The sequence below is a fragment of the Nannospalax galili genome, unplaced genomic scaffold, assembly GCF_000622305.1.
Source record: "Nannospalax galili isolate Female #2095 unplaced genomic scaffold, S.galili_v1.0 scaffold161, whole genome shotgun sequence".
Taxonomy (NCBI): domain Eukaryota; kingdom Metazoa; phylum Chordata; class Mammalia; order Rodentia; family Spalacidae; genus Nannospalax; species Nannospalax galili.
The window spans coordinates 2,522,877-2,548,009 of record NW_008348586.1 but is presented as its reverse complement, the minus strand read 5'-3'; the positions used below and the strand labels follow the sequence as shown (position 1 = coordinate 2,548,009).

At 44.0% G+C, this 25,133-nt stretch overlaps 1 protein-coding gene across 5 annotated transcripts in view; it reads right to left on the bottom strand.

The window, feature by feature from the left end:
- Positions 1–13,813, bottom strand: part of Gbf1 (golgi brefeldin A resistant guanine nucleotide exchange factor 1) — a 155,877-nt gene extending 142,064 nt beyond the window's left edge. For all 5 annotated transcript variants that reach the window (XR_003851507.1, XM_008845636.2, XM_008845638.2 and 2 more), the window contains exon 1: positions 13,555–13,813. The gene's annotated coding sequence lies outside the window, so the exon portion shown is untranslated. The remainder of the gene's footprint in view (positions 1–13,554) is intronic.
- Between the last annotated feature and the right edge of the window lie 11,320 nt (positions 13,814–25,133).

Genomic DNA, 25,133 nt, shown 5'->3' with positions numbered 1-25,133 from the left:
GAACTTTTATCTGTACTGCTTTATTTTCTATAAGAAGAATATTTTACTATGTTATGAATATAATTAAACATTAATGATCAATAATACACAATTCCTTCCAATGAGGCATTTTACAGTTTAGTGGAGTCTAAAAGAAAATTAAACTCAGAAAACCAAATGATGTATATTCTCCCTCATTTGTGGATCTTAGCACCAAATTCTTGTGAGTATATACCCTAATGTAACTGCAGGAGCCAGGAAAATGGAAAGAAACCATGGAAGTAAAGGGAAAGAAGGAGCCTGAGAAAGAGGAATAGTAATAGACAGGTGTTACCAAGGGTGAAATGGGAAAAAGTGGGTATTTAACTGGGAAGGGAAGAGGGAGGGTTATACATGGAACCATGGCAGTAAAGGGGAAGAAGGAGCTCAAGAGAGGTAGGGGAATAATAGGAGATAGGTTTTATCAAGGGTGAAATGGGGAAAGGGTTTAACTGGGGAGGGAGAAGGGAGGGTTAGACAGGGAGAGAGAGGAGAGATAAACAATGCTTAGCTAGTGTGAAAGATCAGAGGGAAATGTATTAGTTCAAAAGTCTGCTGAAAAATTATACATCCAATATCTACATGAGTGCATGTGTATAGCTGAAGGCTATATTACAAGAAACAATGAGCAACAGGAGAAGCCTCCCTTCCAGTTGTTGGTCAGGGTAGTCCAAGACAACTCCCAAAATTACATTGGCTATTGCCACAGCCCTTGATTGCCTCCCAGAACTTGAAGGTAAGACCCTACTGCTAAAGACAGAATATACTTCAGACACAGGTCTTGGTGCAACCAAGCTAGAACTGACCTGGAAGCCACTTCCCTGAAGACCAGCTCTCATAAATTTGGAGGACACTATGCAAGCTGCTAAGACATAAAATCAACTAATGGTCCAACCTCAGCTTTAAAGCCTACTAACCACAACAATGACTGGCACAACAAACTATATTAGTGCAATAGTGGCACTTTTATCTTAGGGGTAATCAACAGCTACCTAATTGGACTTAAAGCCCACTCAATGGGAGGGAACGCATATGTGACACTATAAATATAGTCAAATACACATGGCTGGAGAGGTCATAGATCTTAGAGAAAACCCCAAGGCTGTCACATCCCTAGACAAATGTAATTTCTTACTATATGCTAAATATGGATCCTTATATTTACAGACAAGTATGCCAGTCACCACCTATCAAAGAAATCTTCTTTTGCAACAGATGGAGATTATTACTGAGTTCCACACTGGTCACAAACAGAGAGTGTCTGTGAAATGTTCAACCCTAATGACATATCTACAATGGAACCTCTACAACTAAGGATCATGGAACACTGTGGAACAAGGGGTAGAGAGAATACTAATGCATTCAACTCTCATCAACAAAGCTCCCTCTGCAGAGTGTGGGTCTCTGGACAGGATTCTTATATTAAACTTCACCCACCCAGGGCTCAGGGACCATTTCAAAAGAGAGGGCAGAAAGATTGTAAGAGCCAGGGGAGGAGATGCATGACCATATGGAAATAGAGTCTTACAGGAGGCTCCTGGGACTCTTCTCATATGAACATATAGCAATGGTGTCAGCATGCACAAGTCCCATGCAAACTAATCAGAAAAAAACCCAGCATGGAACTGGGGAAATGGACAGCGGGCCCCAACCTTAGCCAAAGAACTACTGGCAGCTAATTACTGCTGAGTGAGGGAGAGTTGACATTCTTTAAGGGAAAGACTCTAGATAGGTTGACTAGACCCTAGTGATTGAACTTGCACTGAGGGACATCTGGGTACACTAACTTGACTTGATAGGCCTTAACATATATGGCAGAATGCATGAAATCCAGTGGAGGAGGGGGCTAAAGAGGGGTACAGATAGGGGAGGGGGTATAAAGATAATTAAGTCATATTGTATGAAATGCACAAAAATTCAATAAAAAGTTTGAGTCAATAAATATCAATTTACTATTGTTAATTTTAAAAAAAGAAACCATAGAGGAAACAAAAATACCCTCAAAGTAACTCAATTTACATATTTTGTATAAGATGGGGGTCCCCAGAAAGCAAAAACTATGAAAATCACCAAAATAAAGGAGAGGGGAAAAAAAAAAGGATATAAATATTGTCTAGGCCCAAATCTTCTCCAATCCACAAGGAAACATAACACAAGGTAACATTTAAATTGATGACAATTTAAAGAAAGGAATAGATTAAATCCCAAAGACTATCTACTTTCCAAACACTCTAAGAGCACAACAATATTTTTTAAGAATGTTCAGTGATGAGAAAATACAATGCTCTCATCTAAGGAAGAGAAGGGGGTGAATCAAAATTTAGAAAAAAAAACTTGAAAATGATTTAAAATATCAGAAAAGATTAGCATCTTCATAGTATCTGTCCTTTCTTAAGTTATGTAGGAAAGAATTATGTAGGACTTCAAAATGATTTGTAAGAAACTGCTAACAACCCTGAATAGCCAAAGCAAATCCTGAGCAAAAAAAAATTTGCTGGAGCTATCCGATTCCAAGTTATACTACAGAGCCATAGAAACAAAAATAGCTTTGTATACACACACACACACACACACACACGCACACGCACGCATGCACGCACGCACGCACGCGCGCGCGCACACACACACATACACGTAGATCAACAGAATTTTTTTGGATATCCAGTGGTTTTTTTTAATTAATTATTTAAAAAATTGTTTGTTAACCATATTTCCCTCATACCCACTTACCCTCTCTTTTTGTGTCCCTTCCCCCTCCCATTATTCCCCTTTGGACCCCTAGATAGGATTACTACTACCTTCATGTCATTTATACATATATGATTTTAGGTAACTATATAAAATCCAGGAACAAATGAGAGAAAGATATATGCTATTTCTTTATGAGATTGGCTTAATTTACTTAGTATGATGATCTCCAGTTGTATCCACTTTCCTATAGATGACATGACTTTGTTCTTTTTCATTGTTGTTTTGAAACAGGGTCTCACTATGCAGTCCTGGCTGGCCTAGAACTCTCTATGTAGAGCAGGCTGACCTCTTGAATGCACAGAAATTTGCCTTCCTCTGTCTCTCAATTGTGACTTTGTTCATAGAAGGCTGAAAAAAAATTCTGTGTTCATAAACCATATTTTCCTTATCCACTCCTGTTAGACACCTAGGTTGGTTGCATAATTTAAAAAAAAATTGTCGGGTGTGGTGACATATGCCTTTAATCCCAGCACTTGGCAGGCAGAGGCAGGTGGAACTCTGTGAGTTTAAGGCCAGCCTGGTCTATGTAGTGAGTTCCAGGCCAGCTGGGGCTACAGGGAGACTCTGTCTCAAAAAGACCAAAAAAAAAAAAAAAAAATTATTCTTATCTATTTTTATTTTATGTGTTATGAGTGTTTTACCTGCAAGTATGCAAGTACACCAGTGTCATGCAATGCCTGCAAAGGCCATAGGAGGGGTGTTGGATCCCCTGGAACTGGAGTTACAGAGAATTGTCAGCTGCCATGTGGATGTTTGGAATTGAACCCAGGTCCTACGCAAGAGCAGCCAGTGCCCTTAACCACTGAGACACCTCTCCAACTCCAATGTTTTTATTTCTAAGTTCATTACAATAAAGTAATTTAAAAATTAAAATTAAAGCTTGGCATGAAGGTGCACACCTTTAATCCCAGCATTCGAGGGGTAGAGACAGGTGGATCTCTGTAAGTTCGAGGCCAGCCTGTTCTACATAGTGAGTTCCAGGCCAGCTGGGGCTATCAAGAGACCCTGTCTCAAAGACAAAAAAAAGCCAGGCATGGTAGCACACGCCTTTAATCCCAGCACTCGGGAGGCAGAGGCAGGCAGATCTCTGTGAGTTCAAGGCCAGCCTGGTCTACATAGCAAGTTCCAGGACAGCTGGGGCTACAGGGAGACCCTATCTCAAAAAAGACCAAAAAAAAGACAAAAAAAATATTAAAATTAAAAATTAAAGAATAGTGCTAACAAAAGTGAGGCTTGGTGGTACATATCTGTAATCCTAGCACTCAGGAGGCAAAGCAGAAGGATCAGGAGTTGGAGACCAGCATGGGCTATATAGAAAGACACTGTTGTTGTTGTTGTTGTTGTTGTTTTTAAAAAAAAAAAAGGAGGGGCAGGCCAGCAAGATGGCTCAGCTGGTAAAGGCACTTATCAAGACTGAAGACCTGGGACTGGAGAGATGGCTCAGCAGTTAAGAACACTGGTTGTTCCTACAGAAGACCTGGGTTTGAATCCCAGAACCCACATGGCAGCTAACAACTGTCCATAACTCCAGTTCCAGGGGATCAGATGGCCTCTACTGTCCCCAGTGGGCACTGTACAACATGGGTGCAGGCAATACACTCATACACATAAAATAAAAATAAAAACGAAACAAAAAAAGACTGAAGACCTGAATTCAATCTAAGTTCAGTTTCTAGGACCCACATGGTAGTAAGAGAAAACCCACTCCTACAAGTTGTCCTCTGACTTCCACACATGGACCCATGATATACACGTGTCCATATACACATGTATATATACCCATCCACACACAAAATAAATAAAAATGTAGTAAAAAATCAGTTGTGGTGTTGCATGACTTTAATCCCAGCACTCAGAAGGCAGAGGCAGGCGGATCTGTGTGAGTTTAAGACCAGCGTGGTCTTCTTGGAGAGTTCCAGGTCAGCCAGGGCTACACAGTGAGATTTTAAACACACACACACACACACACACACACACACACACACACACACACACAAATACACACACACACAGTAGTAAAATGTAAAAAAAGAGGAATTGAGGAGATTGCTTAGTGGGTAAAATACTTGCTGCCAAGCCTAACGACCTGAGTTTGATTCCCAGGAACCATAAGGTAAAATGAGAGAACCAAATTCTGAAGTTGTCCTCTGACCTCCACGTGCAAGCCATGCCATGTACTGTGGCACACATGCACCTTGGCACACATTCATAACATACACACACACATAAAATAAATAAATTTATTTTTAATTAGCAAGGGGGGGCTAGGAAGATTCTTCAGTAATTTAAAGGACTTGCCATGCAAGCATGAGAGGTAGAGTTCAGATTCTTAGAACCCACATAAATGCCAGGTGGGCATAGTGGCCCACCTGTAACTCCAGCCTCAGAAGGCAGAGACAAGGGATCCCCAGAGCAAAACAGCTAACAAGAACAGCAAAATGGGCAAGCTCTGGGTTTGGTTGAAAGACCCTGCTCAATGGATAAGGTGGGAGATTAACGATGAGTCCCAACATCAACCTTGGATTTCCATACACATACACATGCACCTACACACATGTACCCACACACATGCAAACATGTGTACATACACTCATGAAATGGAAAAAATAGAGATATGAATAGAACAAGTAGTTTACAAATCAGGAAATACAAATAAATAAATATGAAAAGATTATTAACTTCATTTGTAATCAGGAAAATGACAAAACATAATTATAGTGAGGACAGATGTGGTGGTACACAGCTTTAGTCCCATATTTGGGAGGCAGAAGCAGGCAGATCACTGTGAATCCCAGGGTCAGCCAGGGCTGCACAGTGAGACCCTGTCTCAGAAATAAATGATTATAATGAGATATTGAGATATAATTTTAGACCTCCAAAACAGCAGTAACGATATATAATCTTTTTTTTTTTTTTTTTGGTTTTTTTGAAGCAGGGTCTCCCTGTGGCCCCAGCTGTCCTGGAACTCACTATGTAGACCAGGCTGGCCTTGAACTCACAGAGATCTGCCTGCCTCTGCCTCCCAAGTGCTGGGACTACAGGCGTGCGCCACCACGCCCTGTGTAATCATTTAAAAAAAATAATAAAATGTAGGGGCTGGAGAGATGGCTCAGCGGTCAAGAACACTGGTTGTTCTTGCAGAGGACTTGGGTTCAAATCCCAGCACCCATATGGCAGTGAACAACTGTCCTAACTCCAGTCCCAGGGGATCTGACAGCCTCTTCTGACCTCCGCAGGCATTGCACGACACAGGTGCACTTACCTACATGCAGGCAATATATGCATACACATAAAATTAAAAATAAATAATAATAATAAAATGTAACCCCAGCACTTGGAAGCCTGAAGCTGGAGGGATGTGAGGAGCTTGAGGCCAGCTTGGGCCACATAGAGAATTACAGGCCAGACAGTGCTACAAAATAAGGCCCTGTCTTAAAAAAACAAGACAAAAAAATAATGAAATTTAAATCTGACAATAATATTGGAATTGGTAAAGATCAACTGGCTTGAGATTATCTAAACTGATACAAATGTTCGAATAACAATTTGTCATCTTTCAAAGTAAAATAACTTAGTACCCTATATCTCAGCAATTCCACTTCTAGGTCTAGACCTCAGGGAAACAAAATTCTGACAAGGGGAGAGAATGTTGGGACTAGCAGGGCAGAGCATGGGCAAATGCAAACTCAGTTTCAACCATATCCTGGATTTTACTTATTTATTTGTAATAGTCAGGGTCTTGCTCTATAACTCTGGTGGGCTTTGAACTCAAGATATTGGTGCCCCAGTCTCCCATGTACTGGGATTTAGAGTTGTGGGTCCACACACCAGGCTGGAAAGTCTTTTTAAAGTCACGATTTTGCTGCCTCTTTGCTTTTGCAAATGCTATTCTCCTTTGTTTTGAATGTACTTTTCCACTCTTGTTCATCTTTGGGTTTTTTTGGTCTTTTAGAGCCAAGGTCTCCCTGTAGTCCCAACTGGGCTGGAACTCACTAAGTTTACCAGGCTGGCCTTGAACTCACAGAGATCCACCTACCTCTGCCTCCTGAATGCTGTCTCACTGACTTTTATGTGAAATGAGGAAGGGTTTACAAAGACGAACAAGAGGCCAGGTGTGGTGGCTCACACCTTTAATCCCAGTACTTCAGGTCAGCTGGGGCTACAGGAAGACCCTGTCTCAAAAAGACAAAAAAAAAAAAAAAAAAAAAAAAAAAAGAAAAGAAAAAAAGAGTCATAATACCATAGTGGTTACAAGAACAGTCTTCAAAGTCAAGGGAGATCTGAGATCCAGTCCTGACTGCTACTACTTACATGACTATAATCAAGGTAATTTTGTTGTTTTGTTTTTCTCTTTTCTTTCCTTTCCCCTCAGCGTTGGGAATTGAACCCAGGGTTACAGTCATGCTAGGTGAGCACTGTACCACAAACTTATACTCCTTAACCAAGTTTCTTAATTTTTCTGAGCCTCTTTTTACAGTCTCCATTGCAACCACAAATTGTATCACAGGCAGAAGGATTGAGAGTTCAGGGCCAGCCTGGGCTACAGATCAAGACCTTGTCCAAAAACAAACATACAAAAAAAAAAGCACCGAGCACTAAATATGTCATTGAATATTGTCAAAATCTACTAAATGTTATGTTTCTATGATAATGCTTGCCCCGTGAATTCTTCCTTAGCTAACTAGTTCTCCTAGACATCATTAGCATGTCTCTTTTGCCAGCCCAAAACATCTTGTACATAGCTCTATTTAAACAAATCTCAGTTGGACACAGTGGTCTATTCCTATAATACCAGCAATGGGAGGCTAAGGCAGGAAGATCATAAGTTCAAAGTCAGTGAGACCCTCTCTCAAAACATAACAAAAGGGAAAAAAATGTAAAATACATACCCACACGCGCGCGCACACACACACATACACACACACTGATTTACAATTATTTAGTCAATCTCTACCACATTTATGAACATCTGAGGCAAAGAAACAATGATTTATTTACTTTTTCATCCCCAATACCAGAGACATAGTGAGAAAAATGTTTAATCAATACTGAGTGAATTAGCTGACTAATATCAGGACTGACTCATCACTCATCAATAGTGGTTTAGCTTTTACAAGAATACTGACTTCAAGCTGGGTGTGGTGGCACTCAGGAGGCAGAGGCAGGCAGATCTCTGTGAGTTCAAAGCCAGCCTGGTCTACATATCGAGTTCCAGGCCAACTGGGGCTACAGGGAGACTCTGTCTCAAAAAAGACCAAAAATAATAACAAAAAAAAATTTTAATCACAAAAAAAAGACTTCACAGATATTTCTGTATCTGTATTTATTTCTTTATTATTTAATTCGTATGAATGTATTGTCCACATATATGCACCTGTGTCATGCAATGCACGCAGAGGTCAGAAGAGGGTGTTGGATCCTCTGGAACTGGATGGTTGTTAGCCATCATGTGGGTGTTGGGGAACAAACTCAGGTCCTCTGCAAGAACAATCTCTGAGTAATTTCTCCAGTCCCCCTATATTCATTTACCAAAAGTTATAAACCTCCAATATAGGCAAAAGAACCCATATTGACCCACCAATGAAATCATAATGTTTCCATTTTCATATCTATCTTTACAACATTTCTTAAAGAGCTATATGAATATTCATATTCTGGGAAATGCATAATCTTTATGTAATAGACAATTCTTTACACATATATGTGTCTTTTTCATTTAAATTTTTCAATTTTATTTATTTTTATTTTATATGTATTAGTGTTCTGCCTGTACATATGTAAGTGCAGCTGTGCATGCAATGCTTGAGGAGGCCAGAAGAAGGAATTGGATCCTCTGGAACTGAAGTTACAGATGGTTGTTAGCTGCCATGTGTGTACTGGGAACCAAACCTGGGTCCTCTCCAAGAGCAGCCAGTGCTCCAAACTGCAGAGCTATCTCTCCAGTCCCATCTCTTATTTTCTTTGTTTCCGGTAACTGTTAACATACACAATTGTTTTTTCCATATGAAAAATACCATAATGAAACCCATCACAACAGATTCTCCAAGGCTAAGGACATAGCTTAGTGATCCAGCACTCACCTAGTATGCAAAAAGACATGAATTCAATCCCCAGCACCATGAAAAATGAAAAAAAAAAACCTGATAAGGTTCTTCAAAGGCAAAGTCTTAGGGGTTTTGTTTCTTTGTTCCTTTTTTTTTTTTTTGGTAACATTTTGGTATCTAGTCCATAGTTGTGTAAATCAAGGAAATTCTACTGAGTATTCTGAGAGGGTATATGGTGGCAGGGTGCAGAATAGCCTTGAGTGGGCCCTTCCAAAATTTAAATTCATTCAATATCTTGAAGAACACAGAAAAGCACTAAAAATACTGAGATACAGAGAGTACAACATTTCCAGAGCTGGCCAAAAAATATGATAGTTTTGTACTTTACTGTAAGTAACCAAGAATTACCAAACTAGAAAAAAAAAAGTCTTGAACTCAAGAAATTTACAGAAAGAGTAGAGGTTAAAGAATGGCAAACCAGAGGGAAAAAAAGCTGTTTCTCTGATCTGATTAGGCACAACTGGAAAATCCTCTCAAACCTGCTAATCGAGTAACCATGTACCTTAGCTCTGTCAAGCCATATCTTCCTCCTGTGGAGATTTTGAGACTGTCTCCAGAGCTACATGTAGGGTCGATCACTAACATGTCCAAAGCTGACCATCTTAGAGATGGAAACTGGAACAAAGCTTCTCGCTATCCCTCATCTTTTTTTTTTTTTTAATCTTTTTGAGATGGGGTTTCTATGTAGCCCCAGCTGGCCTGGAACTTGCAATGTAGACCAGCAGGCTGGCCTTGAACACACAGAAATCTGCCTGCCTCTGCTGGGATTAAAAGCGTGTTCCACCACACCCAGTATTGCTAACCCTCATCTTTTAACCACTCAGGACATCCAGGGTAGAAGGGTGACTGATGGCTAAGTAGAACAAAGAAAAAAGTTGATGTGGTTATACATAGAGAACTGCTGTTGATAGTCTCTTAAGCCTGCTCCTCTTCTCTGTAAGAGATCATTATGTACTGAAAACTAGGAAGGCTGGTCATACTGTGTTCAGATCTTCAAACAGTAACCATCTGCTGCTGCATAAGCAACTGCCTTCTTCAAATAAGGTGACTATGTATTAGAATCTCTATCCTATATATTCCCCACTTGACTCACTTCACTCATTATCTGCCTGACATTTATGTATTCAGGCTTATAATCCTTTTTTATATGATCTGATCTCATTACTTCCATGATTATTTACACTACTGTTGCTTCTATGATCATATCCACTACTATCTGGAATAGACTGCCATGATCATTTCCACTACTGTTGGAGTGCCAAAGGAGTACACTGATCTATTTTCATTTAACTAAACTGCAGTTGAATGTACTGAAATATAAAAAAAGAACACTAAAAGATGAACAGCAGTCTATTACATTTACACAGCTCTTCCAGTCTAAAGATATAATGAATCTCTCCTTCTCCCTTCAATTCAACCTTACCATGACCCCAACAGCAGACTCATTCTAATCATTTACACTCTACAATAGGGATAGAGTGTGATCAATCAATTAGAAGCAGCATACAAAGGTTAAGATGGTCTTTCCAGTGAGTGCCTATAGTGTCTCCTCATAAGCAGGAGCTGTGTCGACGTCTTCTCTAGCTGCCCACTTATAGCCAGTAGTAGTGGAATTCTGAGAACTGAGAGTTGAAACTGGGACTGACACCCAGCTACTGAGATGTATCTACAACCTGAGCTCCCACTGTGCCAAGGAGAATCACTGTTAAGACAAGAACACACTGGCCAGGCATGGTAGCACACCTTTAAACCCAGCATTCAGGAGGCAGAGAGGCAGAGGTAAGTGAATGTTTATGAGGGTTCAAGGCCAGCCTGGCCTACATAGTGAGTTCCAGGCCACCTGGAGTTACAGGGAGACCGGGTACAATCTTAAAGATCACTTATATGTCTATGGATGGAAGAGAACTATTACTATCTAAAAAAATTATTCCTATCTAGAAAATTACTTTTTTGTTGTTTTTCCAGCATTAGGGCTCAATCCCAGGGCCTCAAATATGCTAAGTAAATGCTTCAACATTGAGCTATACGTCTAATCCAGAAAATGACTCCTTTTGGGGGCAGGGGTTGTTGAGACAGGATCTCTCTTTGTAGCTCTAGCTAGCCTGGAACTTACTATGTAGACCAGGCTAGCCTCGAAGTCATAGAGATCCACCTGCCTCTGTCTCCTGAGTGCTAGAAAATGACTCTTTTAAATTTATATTTTAAAAAAGGATTTTTTTTTTGCTGCCTCTACAGTCATCTTCAGGTCCAATTGATAAGATGCTGGAGTGGTCATACTACCTACCAAGAACTCAGACTGCATATTATGCAGAGTATATTCAACTCAGCAGGGCAAAAGCCAAAATGAGCAATGCAGGTCCATCAAATCAAATCTGAGTACTTAATAGGCTAGGTCATTCTACTCCCCACTTTTTACAAATTCTGCAACTTAGATGAGGTTAAAAAGCAGTATTCCCATTCCACCTTTTTTTTTTTTTTTTTGGTCTTTTTGAGACAGGGTCTCCCTATAACCCCAGCTGTCCTGGAACTCACACTATGTAGACCAGGCTGTCCTTGAACTCACAAAGATCCGCCTGCCTCTGCCTCCCAAGTGCCGGGATTAAAGGCATGGGCCACCATGCCCGGCCCATTCCACTTATTTTAAATCTATAAACATAATCCATAAATGCTATCCCTTCTCTTCCTAACACACACACACACACACTAACACACCCATTTTCAGGAAGGCAAGGGGAATTAGGCAGGAGAAACTGCATTCAAGTATTGTATCAACTGCCTTCCAACACTAGGAGATGTTAATCCTCTTTGCTACTACCTCACCAGGGGAAAATACAACTGGCTGCCAGGGCCAGACTAGTCCACAAAGCCTCATCACATCCTAAACTAATCCTAGGTACAAAGAATAGTTATTGAGTGCCCAATATCTGCTGAAAGTCATTAGACAGATCCTGCTTATAACTTGCTACTAGCTAGGGCACTGCATATATAATGCTAGTTTGGTTTTTTGTTTGTGTTGGGTTTTTTGTTTGTTTGTTTTGTTTTTTGAGATGTATGGAGGCCAGGCTGGTCTTGAATTCAAAATGCTCTTCTTCAACCTCAGAAGTACTGAGATTATAGATGTCTGTCACCACACCCAGTATAGCATATGGTACTACTTTTAGGAAGTGTATAGCCAGACCTCGTGTATAGGCCTATAATCCCGGCTACTCCGGAAGATCACAAGTTCAAGGGCTACAGAGCAAGTTCTAGAACAGCCTGGACAACTTAGAGAGATCCTGTCTCAAAATAAATATATAAATAAACAAACAAAGCAAGTTAGGGCTATAGCTCAGTGGTAGGTGCTTGCCTGTCAAATGTAAGGCCCTGGGTCCATGCCCAGTACTGTAGCAAAACCATGTGCAAACTAAACAATCCACAGCAAACTTTTTTCTATTTATATCCTCCACAGGGCCCAGAGTAGTACCTAGTATAACTGAAATAAAGGCATATGAGTTTCTGTACTAAAAAATACAACACTGTCCCTCATCTCCAAACTATTCTTTACCTTTGATGGACTTTTATAGCTTTACAACACAACAATGTACCAAAGGTCATTACTGAGCCATAAACTACATACTCTTTGGGGTTATGCTACATCATTCACTCTACTGCCCTGACCCAACCACAACTGACAGAACACCTCTCATGACTAGCTTATAACAAGGTCTCATTTAGTCCAGGTTGTTCTCAAACTCCAGAAGCAGCAGAGGATGACCCTGAACTTCTGATGCTCTGGTTTCCACCTTCCAAGTACTAGGATTACAGGTGTGTGCCACCATGTCCACTTTGTGCAGGACTGGGAATTGAACTCAGGCAGGGCTTCATGCATGCTAGGCAAGCACTCAACCAACTGATCTACAATCCCAGCCCTTCTCGAATCTTTTTTATAACCTACAAAAACAAAGCAGCCCACCAGTACCAAACTATCAGTATTCAAATTCTCCTTAGCTCTCATGATAGTGGCTTCTTTGTGATTATACTTCATTCTCCTTAGGCTAAGTGGAAGAAAGACATGCAAACCTGAAACATAGACCAAAAGCTAAGTGTTTGCATACAGACCCACGGTGGTAATTGGGCTGCCCCACAAGGAAAACCTCAGAGGCCAGTTCCCCAGGCTGCTGGCCTCAACTCCTCCATGCCTTCTAGCTACCTGAGTCCAGGTTTGCACTGGTTCAGCTTTCAGGATTAATGAAACAATTCAGTTGTATTCAGAGGTAATCACACAGAAGTGGAAACTCTACAGATTCTGGAAAAACCTATATCTAAGGCCTAAAAAACCATTCCTAAAAGTATACACAATGTTCTATAGCTCTGCTTTCGGTTTTTGGGGACTGGGTTCTTTAGGGTGCAGAAAGCTCTGAAAAAGAGTTGGAGCCTAAGAAAACAGAAATGATTCTGGCATTCACAAAGAGTCACAAGTTGGAACTGAAATCACCCCTCCCGGAGCAGGGGCCTGACCTTTGCCTCTGCACACCTCCCAAGTCCCTCCCACAACAATCCTCTCTGCTGATTTCCTCGCCCGGCGCCTTTCACCCACTCAGCTTCGCCCCACTGAAGGATCCTTCCGATTTACTCCTGAACGCGGCCTTCAAGACGCGGCCTTCATGACGTTGGAACTCTTCTAAGAAGAGACTTCGCTGACCTGTCAGCGGATCCAAAATGGCGGGGCCTAGTCCCAGGACCGGCAGCCGCTGCTCATGTCCAGCCTGGGCCCCGGACGCGTCCCCAGCCGCGCTCCCGGCTCTGGAGGCAAATGGGAGAAGGGAGGGAGCCTGTTTTCTGGAAGTCGACCCTAAATTCAGGGTGAGATCTCACTGTGGGCCGGATAAATCGGCCGGGACTGTCGGTGGAGCCGGCTACCTTCCCTGTCAGCTCACTGACGTGGTAACTAGCCTCAGTCTAGCCCGCTGCCTGGTAACTGCGTGAGTCCTGTCGTGCTCAGCCAATCAGAGTATGGCACTCCGAGAAGTGGCAGCCCAGATATCCAATCAAAGAAATGGATTAGCTCCAGAAGGCGTGTAGTACCCAAAGAGGCGAGACTGGCAGGGAAAGAAGAGTAGGTAGGGAACAACCAACGGATACAAGGTTTTTCTGATTGACACTTATGAGAGCCAATAAAAATCCGAGAAATATGCTGGGAGGTTGGAGAGGTGGAGCTACACAGTGTTCGGTTGCAGCGCGCAGTCTGGCAGTGGCGGCTGGTCATTATGAGGAGAAAGGCTGCGATTTGCTGGAAAGGGGGCGGGGTCCGTTTTGAGAGCTGGAGCGCGCGACGCTACTCCCCATCCTATCAAAGTCACCCGGGCTTTGCTACTTTAGGGATCACTCTCCTTCCGGGCAGCTCTGGGGCTGCTTCCTCCTAAATTCTCCCCGGGACTATTCCTTCCTTCCATCCTCCCGTCTGTGTATCCCATTTTGGTTCTTCATAGGTGTGCCTGTCCCATCACAGCTCTGATTTTGCGTTTTCTACTCCATTCCCACCACCCAGAAATAGAAAAAATGAAGGTGCCAGAAACCTTGGATATCAGTTGAAGTATCCTCATTTTACAGGTCAAGAAACAATTCTACAAGGAAAACTGGCTCCGTGCATAGTGGAGAAACAAATCTAAGTGTCGTGATCCACCTACCCCCAGTTCACCTTTTTAAAAACTACGTATACCTTAATATGATTCTCAGCTCTTCATATGAAACCTTCGACAAATCTTAGAAATTGGAGGAGGAAAGGAGGTGAAGGGGGGCGCTAATCACACACAAGTGGTCCACATCACCATTGATAGGAAAATGAAGATTTACTGTTAGCCTTAGAAATGCTAACAGGGTGGGACTGGAGAGATAGCACAGCTGTTAAGAGTGCTTACTCTTCCAAAGGATCTTAGCTCGGTTCCCAGCACCCACATGTCAGGATCACATAATCTCCAGTAACTCCAGTTTCCAGGGGGATCCGACGATGCCTTGGGGGACCGGGGTTACCCGTGCGCGTGCGCACATACACACACACAAACACACACTTCAAAAGTATTATCTTTTTGTCTTTTTTTTTTGAGGGAAGGTCTCCCTGTCGCTCCAGCTGCCCTGGAACTCGCTATGTGGACCAGGCTGGCCTTGATCTCACAGACATTCTCCTGCCTCTGCCTCCCGAGTGCTAGGCATACGCCACCACAGCCCGCTCTTCAAAAATAATTTTTTTAAATGATTTTTTTTTTGTCTGTTTGAGACAGGGCCTCCCTGTAGTCCCAGCTGACCTGCACTGGCTATGTAGACCAGACTGGCCTTGAACTCACAGTGATCCGCCTAAAGGCGTTCGCCACCACGCCCGGCGATTTATTTTTTTATTTTTATTTTTTTTAATGCTGGGGCTAGAGAAATGGCTCAGCGGTTAAGAGCACTGATTGCTCTTACAGAAGACCTGGGTTCGATTCCCAGTACTCACATGGTGGCTAACAACACTCCAGTTCCAGGGGATCCAACAACACTCTCTTCTGGCCTCTACAAGCATTGCACAATATGGGTATACTTACTATATACATATAAAAATAAATTTAAAAAATAATAAGTAAAAAGAAGGCTGGGCGTGGTGGCGCACACCTTTGATTCTAGCACTTGGGAGGCAGAGGCAGGCGGATCTCTGTGAGTTCAAGGCCAGCCTGGTCTACATAGTGAGTTCCAGACCAACTGGGGCTACAGGGAGACCCTGTTTCAAAAAAAAAAAAAATTCTAAAAGCATCTAGAAGTAAAGTGGGCACGGTGGCACATGCCTGTAATCCCAGCACTTGGGTAACAGAGGCAAGCGTTATCTCTGATCTTTGCAAAAAAGTATGGAAAGAGGGCAAAGAGGGTGGGTTCTCTGCTTGTAGACTGAATGGTGGAATTCCCAACCCTGTCTGCTAACAGAACCCAGGTGTCCCGACAAACCTAGAGAAGTTGCTGAGAGGTACTGAAAAAGCAACTCTCCATTTTCTCCTACTTATATGGCATTCGACCTGAAGAATCCCTCAATATTTCCCTGCACCTACACATTGGGGTCTTGGTCATGGCCTCTGGGTCCAGCTGAGGATCCAAAGGAAATCCTGTGAAGAAGATACATTATCAGTTGCATGTGGTCACTATAGTGCCTCATTGCATAGAACCTCTGACCTCTAACCCATTTTTCTCTTCATTTGAAAACAGTGTGGCCTTTGGGGTCTGTCTTGGGTTGCAGAGCCAAATGGAAAACCCTGTAAGTGGATCAAAACTCCCTACTCTCCCACCTCTACCTACACATGCCTCCAGACACTCATCATCTTAAAAGCATGTGATTGTAAATTAAAGATGAAGAGGAGAGCTATGACAATTCCTTAGTCCCTCCTAACTACTAAATATCATTTACCTGGTGAAATGTCTTCCCTTTAGATTTTAGTCTGACATATTTATTGGAATAGAAGAATGAAAAAAGTGGTTCTTGCTCTCCTAAATCTTAGTGTATGGAAGACACCACACAAACTGATCCCTTCAATAAAGAGGATAGAATGACAAAGGAAATGTAAAGGGAGGGGCATGAGAGCAAGAGGCTACACATCTAACCTAGTAGTTCAGAAAAGGCTTCTCAGAGAAAACAGGACCTAGGTGGGAACTCAGAAGGAAAGGCTCCAGAAGTTCAGGAAACCAGTACTACTAAACTGGAGATGAAGATAAGTTCAGAGAGCAGAGCTCAGTGGTACCGGTGCACATCTGTAATCCCAGCATTCAGGAAGCAGGAGTAGGATGGTGGTCGCAAGTTCAGGGCAGCCAGAAATACAGAGCTACACAGCAAGACCTTGTCATAAGAAGGAAAAAAAAAAAGTTCATGTCCTGAAGGTCTGGAATGCCACACTAGAACGCTGGACCAAGAGCATTTGAAGTGTTATACGCAAAATGTGAACGGTCAGAATAGTGCCTTCAAAGCATATTTTGTTGCTTTTTTGTTTTTTGTTTTCTTGTTTTTTGTTTTTGGGTGTTTTGTTGTTTTTTGTTTTGTTTTGTTTTGTTTCTTTTTGGTGACAGGGCTTAGGGTTCTCAGAGACACCCAAATAACCCAGCCTAACATGTTCCATGAATATCTGTCCTGTTCTTTGCAAATTCCTAAACAGCAAGCTCCAAGGTCACATCTTACCCACAGAAATGAATCTGGTGTGGAGGAAACCAGCCCTACTAAGTCTAGGCGAGCACAGCTCAGGCAAAGTGATAGTGCAGAGTGAGAGGCCAAGGGCTCACATTTTTGACAAGCACCCTGTTCAAGGCCAAAGAGCCAACGGAAGTTCCACTTTAATTTGGCCGGGGTGGGAGTTGGAGTCATAGTTAAGTTACTTGTCCAAGGTCACTGAGTGAGGGAAGGTGCTGTCTATCACTTGGTTTCTCTCGTTCCAAACCCTCCTTCTTCAAAGTTACCTTAGTTAGAGGAGAAAAAAAAAAAAAAAGGAGATCGCTGAGAAAAAAAAATATGAGGAAGAGGGGGCTTAGAAAAAGAAATCAGACTTTCACAGTGGCAGAGTAGCGAGCAAAGCGGCGGCCAAAAAGAAAAAGAAAGGACAGACGTAGGAGGATTGGAACAGAGACAAAAGAGTGGAGAGAGACAGACAGCGACAAGTGGAGGAAATCGGCGAAACTTGAGCGGCCATAAAGCTCGAGAGCTGAGACCCGGGGACCGTGTGCGCCTTCCCACCTGGCGCTCCCGCAGCCCTCCGCCCCGGCACCGCTCCACTCGGAAGAGGCCGGGCCCACCACTCGCCCCCAGCCAGGCTGGACTCTCTGCACGCGGGGCCAACCCCTCTCCTTTCGCTGGTTTGGCTTTAGCAAAGCGTCCCAGCTGGAGCGCGGTCTCCGCCACGTGGGAGGGGGCGTGGCTCAGTTGCTGGTCGACGCTTCCTATTGGCCGAAGGGCGGGGCTTTTGGCGGCTCGCCGGCAGGACCCCTCCCCACTGGGGCGGGGCCTGACAGTTCACAGCTGGAAAGGGAGGAGCCGGGGCCGCGCAGCTGGAAAGGGGCGGGGTCTGCGGCGCGCCGCTGGCCGCGGCGGGCTGGGGGCGCCCTGGGCTGCCATAAAGTGAATGGGCGCCGGCGGGGGGTGGCACTCCGCCGCGAGGCTCGCTTTCCCTGGGCGAGTCTGGGAGCGCTGAGCCCAGCGGCCGCCCCGGAACAGGGGGGCGGCCCCCACGCCCGCAGGGTGCCTGGCCCCGGGCCCCTGCCAGCCCTGCAGACAGCCGCCGCCGCCGCCGCCGCCCGGAGTCTGCCCGCTGCGGGACGCGCTGTGAGTGCTTGACCATGCGGGGGGCCGAGAGGCCCTGGCTGATCCCCGGATTCCTAAGGGAACCTGGGGCGGCTGAACTCCGGTGTTTGGGGAACGGGTCAAGACTGGAAGGGGGTACCGCAGACCCGGGGCTGGGACTTAGGAGAAGGATCTGAGGAGCGGGGAAAGGGAGATTAAGAAAATCCAGAGTGAAGCAGGAGAGCTGCTCAAAGCCCAGAGGGGGGATTCTGGAAGCCTTTTATCAGAAAGCAGCCCTGGAATCTGGGGGCACAGGGTAAGCGGCCAGGGGGTGATAGGGCTAGCAGAGACTGAGGCCAGCCAGGGAAGCGGTCGCCCAGCCTAGGGCAACTGACGGGTGTCCGGCGGCCCTCGGTCCGGCTCAGACAGACACCAGCGGCTGAAAGAAGCGGCGCCTAGTCGCTCATGCTTCTCAGCTCCGCAGTTGGAGTGGGAGCGGTGTTGTGAGAGCGGCGACTAGGTCAGATGGCCGCTACGAGCGACCTGGCCGAAGCTGAAAGCCCAACGCGGCAGAACTGGCGGGTCTGTCCTGGGGTGTCGAGATCTGGATAGGTCCGGGTCTGAAGTCGCCTCCGAATCCGACAGAATGTCCGCGTCGCATGAGGCTTGGAGTGGACAGAATGTTTGGTCAAGTGGGTTTCTCAGGAGCAGACGGAGTGTGTGTCCAGTAGTGGTGGACAGAATGTCCCTGGCCGAGGGGCATCATGTCCATCTTTCCGGCAGCGTCTGCTCAGCTGCGATGTGAGCAGTGGGGTTGGTTCAGTGGGTCCCCAGAAATTGCAGCTTCACACTTTGCAAACTTGTTTCTGCTCCTCCATCCTGTTGGGCCGGGAGAGAGCAGGGAGTGAGAGTAAAAGATGCGGTCTGGCCTTGGGGCAGCATGCCTCCGGAAGGTAACCGCTCTCTAGCTCCGAATAGATCAGGGTGTCAATCGACTTCCACGGTTCAAATTCGGGGCGAGAACCAGGCCAAGAAAGGGAAAAATAAGCCACAAAGTGCAACGGCCAGACAGTGAACACCCCTCTCATGAGCCGTTGACAGTCTCAGTTCCCTCACAAACTCAGAGTCAACTGCGACGTCTTCTTTATTCCTTCTAATTCCAGTACGGCTGACCAGATGCCCTCATACTCTTTGCCTGGTTATCAGCCCGCTCAAGGCTCCTTCAGGGGGCAAGAGCCTCCCAGAAGAGAAAAATACAGCCGTTTGATACAGCAAATCTATGGTCCTGAGAGAAGGTGAAAAGGAAAAAGAGACAGATGGAATCCAGACTCTGTGGGCCACACAATTCCTATATGGTCTTCTAAATCTGTCTGGGAAGGATGTCTCAACTGCCCCCTTTTGCTTTCTCTGTGGCTGGGGGAGGGCCCTGACTCCTTTGGGCCAATACAGTGACCACCCTCACTGACCCCCAACTCTAACTAAAGCCCAGTTAAGCAGAATACAGAGTAGGGGGAACTCTGAATCTATGCATGAGAACACAACAACTCAGCTGGGAGCTGAATTTTCATGACAAATACACGGCATTGTGTTTAGTAATGAAGAATCTTATTTAAAAATAAATAAATAAAAACTGATCTCTCTCTATACCTTTCTCACCCTCTACCCATGAATAACGTACAATTCTTATTTCTCACATTCCACTCCTCAGTTCTAATGTTTGCTTAGATACTGGCTAAGACATTATTTTGTAACCTTTATTTGTCCCTTGTCCTCTTTTGATAAATACAGACTCATACCCCAACTACTTTGGTCACATTCTGGTATACTTTTTAGGGGTTTATTTTCCCATTGCTTTTGAGAAATTATTGAAATTACACAGGAAAAGAAAGACTCTGTATCTGGGAAGGAATAAGAAAGGCATTACAGTTGATTCTCTGAAAACCCGAAAGTTCTGCTTTCACTAAAAAGGCAAAAGAGAGAAAGCATCATAACAAAGATGACTGGAAACAAAAGACTGAACTTTCTTTCACTCTTGCATAAAACCATGTAGCTGAGCACATGTCTGCTCACTAGTTCTTAGGGAGAATGTTATGGATCAAGAGAAGAGACAGAGAATGGAGCTGGGGGTGTAACTTGGTGATAGAGAGTTTGCATCCAGAGAGAGAGAAAGAGAAAGAGAGAGGAATGAGAAGGGGGGGAGAGGAAGAGGAGAAGGAAAAAAAGAGGAGGAAGAAAAATGGTTGACAAGCTGGAGAGCCAAGGGGGTTGCTAGAAAAGAGCAATTAAAAGTTTAGGTGAGACAGGCTGGAAATCTATAATACAATGAAAGACCTAAATAAGCAGACTTGATTGCTATGAAACCCTGAAACAGAAGATGAGGGGGCCTCTTAGAACTAGAATAATGAAAATTTAGGATGAATAGGAAAATGTCCCTTGGCACACAGTAGACAGCTAACTTTCAGAGCTTGGTTCCAGAGAAGTGATAGAGGCAGGAAGTAGAAATGGAATCCTTCAGGGCTTTGGGGATCAGTGTCTGTCAGTCACACACCACTGCAGTGTAGAGAGGGTGAGGCAGAGAAAGAGTAGAACCTGGTTCAAACCCTCTTTATTGTATGCAACCTTGGACAATTTTCTGTCTTCTTAGAGATAAAGTAGGGATGGGTATTCCCATAAATTCACATAAATTGTTATAGAAAGAAATTGTTACGGGTCCCTGTAACCACAGAGTCTTTCTGTGGAAAGATGAGGTCTTGTGCCTTAAAGCATCTTGATCATATCCTTGATCCAGCCACAGGAAGGTCCTTAAAGATAGATGGAACACCTTCCTAGGAGTTCCAATGTCAGCCATCTCTCATGGGGAAATCCCCACAGTTTATTGTTGTTGTTGTTTGTTTGCTTGTTTGTTTTTTGAGACAGGGTCTCACTATGTAGTCCTATCTTCCCTGGAACTTGCTATGTAGACCAGGCTGGTCTCAAACTCACATAGTTCTCCTGCCTCTGCCTCCTGCATGCTGGGATTATAGGCCTGTGCTACTACATCCAACTTTCGCCACATGTCTTAATCTGTCTAACAGATGTCCTTGTCTGAACTCTGCCTGTTTCCTGCTCAAAGATGAGGCCCTTGGATCCAGGTCCAGGAAAGAGGGTAGGGGGAAAGGGCTGAGCTGAACTATATAGTATGTGAGGGAAGAGAGCAGGTCAAATCTTTTCTCCCCATTTATTCTACCTGATGTCTGTGATAGTGTGGGAGAGGGAGATGATGACCAAAGGATGTATTAGGCCCTGATCTTTGGGGGACCTATAGTGTCCATAGTCACACTGGCCTATGATAAGATTGACAGGGGGAAAAGGAAAAGAAGATAGTAGTTGAAAGAGGACTATGGAAAGACAGAGAAAAATGGTTGCAAAACCCTCTCTACTTCTCCTCATTTTGCTTCCCTAAGACCATCTTTAAAAGATTTTTGTTTGTGACAGAATCTCCCTATGTAGGTCAGGCTGACCTTGAACTGGAAAGTGTCCTGTCTCAGCCTCCCAAGTGCTGGGATGCCAGGCATGGTTGTACCTTCTTTACAACTTTCAGTTCTGCTTTCCCTTTCCTATCTCTCCCCTGCCTGATCTATTCTAGTCACCATTGCAATTAAAAGCCACAAAATGCTACTTTTTCTGTCACTCCCTTACCCATAAGCCTTCATTGACTCTCACAGCATATTGCAATACTTCTCAGTGGGGAGCTAGAGAGGCCATACAGGATTAGGAGAGAAATGACCCCCATCTTCCCCATGTTCCCTTAAGACTGGGGCTGTAGGTATGCATATATCATATGGAATAGAATGCAAAATTCACTTGAAGTTCCAAAATCAAGCTAGAGGACTAGCAATGTACCTCAGTAGTTTAGTGGTAATAGAGTGCTTGCTAGCATATCCCTGGGTTCAATCCCCAACACAGCAAAATGAAAATAAAGAATAAGTAAAATCAAGCCAGAGATCTCAAAGAAATTTCATACTGGTTGCTACCATTTCACATCTTGCCTCTAGTTTCCTGATCTTAGGATTTGAGGTCTTGATTCTCCTGCCTCAGTCTGAGCCTTCTGAGTGCTAGAATTATAGGCATACATTACCACATCCTGAATTTAGGGATTTTTTTTTTAACAAAAAAGTCAAGGACAGTCTAGCCTCAACTATATCATATCTGAAGCAGCACTTGTCTCTCATCAAAGACCCCCTCAAGCTGAACCTTTTTTCTCTGCTAGTCTCCCATGACCCGTATTAAGCCTCCAAATCAAATGAGGCTCTCTAAATACTCCCAGCAGTGCTGGGTTACTTGGAAGGCCCCACCTCTTCTTTGCCTCTTCCCCTCCTACATGAGTCATGCACCTACATTCTCTGAGCCCCAACACTTGATACCATTTTACATGGGCTCCCATCTCTGATCTCCCACAACCTGAGTGTCAGACCCATGAACACCATAGTTCCATCCTATGTTCTGACTGCTTTCTTGATAGAGGGAAGCAAGGGACCAACATTAGAAGCATGTATGATGCTTCTGATCCCTTATGTCTGATCCCTTATTTACCCTTTGAATAACTTGAGTACATCAAATCATTACTGCCTCCATTTGAGTCACAAAGTTTCATTCTGAAGCTATGAAAACATTAAAACACATTTTTTCTTCTTTGTATACTACTGTTCAGAAGCCCAGAGTCTAGGCACTCTGCATCCCAACCCAATAGAAGGCTATATCTTCCGTAGGGCTTCACTTTAGATTTATAGAACTGTGCTGTGCTAATTTAGAGCCTTGGTTTTTACCTGTTCCCAATTTGTTGTTTGCTAAACAGAGCCGTAAGATGACAATCGACAATCCCAGCCCTACTCTTCCTCTGCATCCACTCCCCAAAAGATAAGGATTTTCTCCCATTCAAGCTGCCTCAAGCATCATCCCAACTTCTCTTGGTTCTCACTGTGACCTTGGCTTCAGGACCTCCCTGGGTTTCCCTGACAGTTGCTTTCTTGCCATGAGCTCCTGTCCCTCGGGAATCATAGCCTCTCTACCGTGACTTCTCTGTCTTATAATCTGCTCTTTACCTTAATGTATACTGAATATTCTGTTCTTGCTGGTCCATTACAGGCTTACTATACTTTGGAATCAGAACATACCTGTAGGCCTACTGTTCTCCCAAGGCCTTGTCTAACCACTGCAATGCCAGGGAAACCAGGCCCTTGCATCTCCAGCAGCGTGTATCAGAAAGGTTGGGAGTGGCAAACCCTTCCAGAGCTAGACTCACCTCCATTATTGTCTTTGAGCTATCTTTGGCCCTGCCTGGTATTTCCTACCAACATCAACTAGTCCTGCAGCTTCCACACTACTGCTTATCCTTCTCTATCCACGGAGTGAGATGAAGTCCCTGGCCCCAGTTCCAACTCCCCAGCTTCCTGACCTCCAGCAGTTTGGGGGAGCTTAATCCTCAGCCAGCCTGTCTCCAACTCAGATAACAGCTTGGCGCCCCCAGCCTTTGCCTGACCAGCCCACCCGAACATGAGGCTGCCTGCCGGAGTTCTATGCCCCTCCTTTTCATCTCCCTCTCTCCACTGGCCTGGCTTTAATGGTTGCTCTTTCTCTCCGTAGTGCCATAGACAGAGTCCATCCATCCCTGGCCTCTCTCGCTACAGTCATGAACCTAGTCAAGAGCCAGAAGGCTTCATTCTTTCTTCACCAGTCCCTCATCCCCAAAGTGCCTCCTTGCTTGGGTTCCTTTGTTCATTTTGCTGTTTTCTAATTGGTTGTGTCCTTTAAGTTCAGGACGGAGTGCTGGGTCTGTCTCTGAACTGAAGCCTCTCACCTGTATTCACCAGATGACTTCTTCACTGAGACACATAGTCTGGGGAGGTGAGCCACTCAAGCAAGGTCAGGAGCAAGGATAAGCTCTTAGTCCTCACTGTATCCCTGTGCCTTAATTCAATTCTCACCTCCTAGAAAGAACTAGAAAAATACTGAGTCTTATTTTTATGTACTATATGTTAAACTTTATAATAATACTGGCCAACCCCAAAGAAATGTAGCCAGTTTCTTGACTGAAAGTCAAATGTCCTTGGGCCTGTTAACAACATACTCTATTCCAAAGGCCAAAATGTCAAAAGTATTTGGGAGCGTGTATCTAATCCTTAAAAGATTTTAGGGTTACCTCTTCGGGGCTGTTAGCAACATAGTCTTTTCCAAAGCCTGAAAATATCAAAAGTATTTGGGACCTTGTATCTAATCCTTAAAAGACTTTAGGGCTACCTCTTCAGAGGGGAGAGTGTTGGAGGGGAGGGAGTGGGCATGGGTTTGATCAAAACACCTTATATACATGTATGAAATTCTCAATAAAGTTTTTGTAAAAATTAAAATTATAATAGTGGTAATAATAATAATAATAATAATAATAATAATAATACTGGCCAATTGTGGTGGCACATTGCCAGAAGGAAAATGCTGAAGAGAATGAGACAGCAGAATCATGAGTTTGAGGCCAGCCTGGGCTATGCCTTTGGGCTGGGGATGTAGAGTGTTTGCCTCGAATGAAGGAAGCCCAGGGTTCAATTCCCAGCACTACATAAATTGGGTATGATGGTGCATGCCTTTAATCCTAGCACTTGGAAGATGGAGGCAGGAGGACCAGAAGTTCAAGGTCATCCTTTACTGTATACTGAATTCAAGACCATACTAGGCTACATGAAACCTTGTAAAGAGAATTCTAATAATGAAGGCAGAGCTATGAGTGGTGGCACATACCTGTAATCCCAGAACCTGGAAGCAAAGGCAGGAAGATTACAAGTTTGAGGCCAACCTGGGCTATATAGCAAGACCCCACCTGAAGGGGGAAAAAAACTGAAGTGGGTAGGGAAAGGATTATGATCTCCCTCTTAGAGATGATGAAATATGTAATATGCCCAGAGAAGTAATTTGCCAAAGATACACAGCTAGTAAATTGGGGATACCAGAACATGAACCTAGAGCTTTTAAAT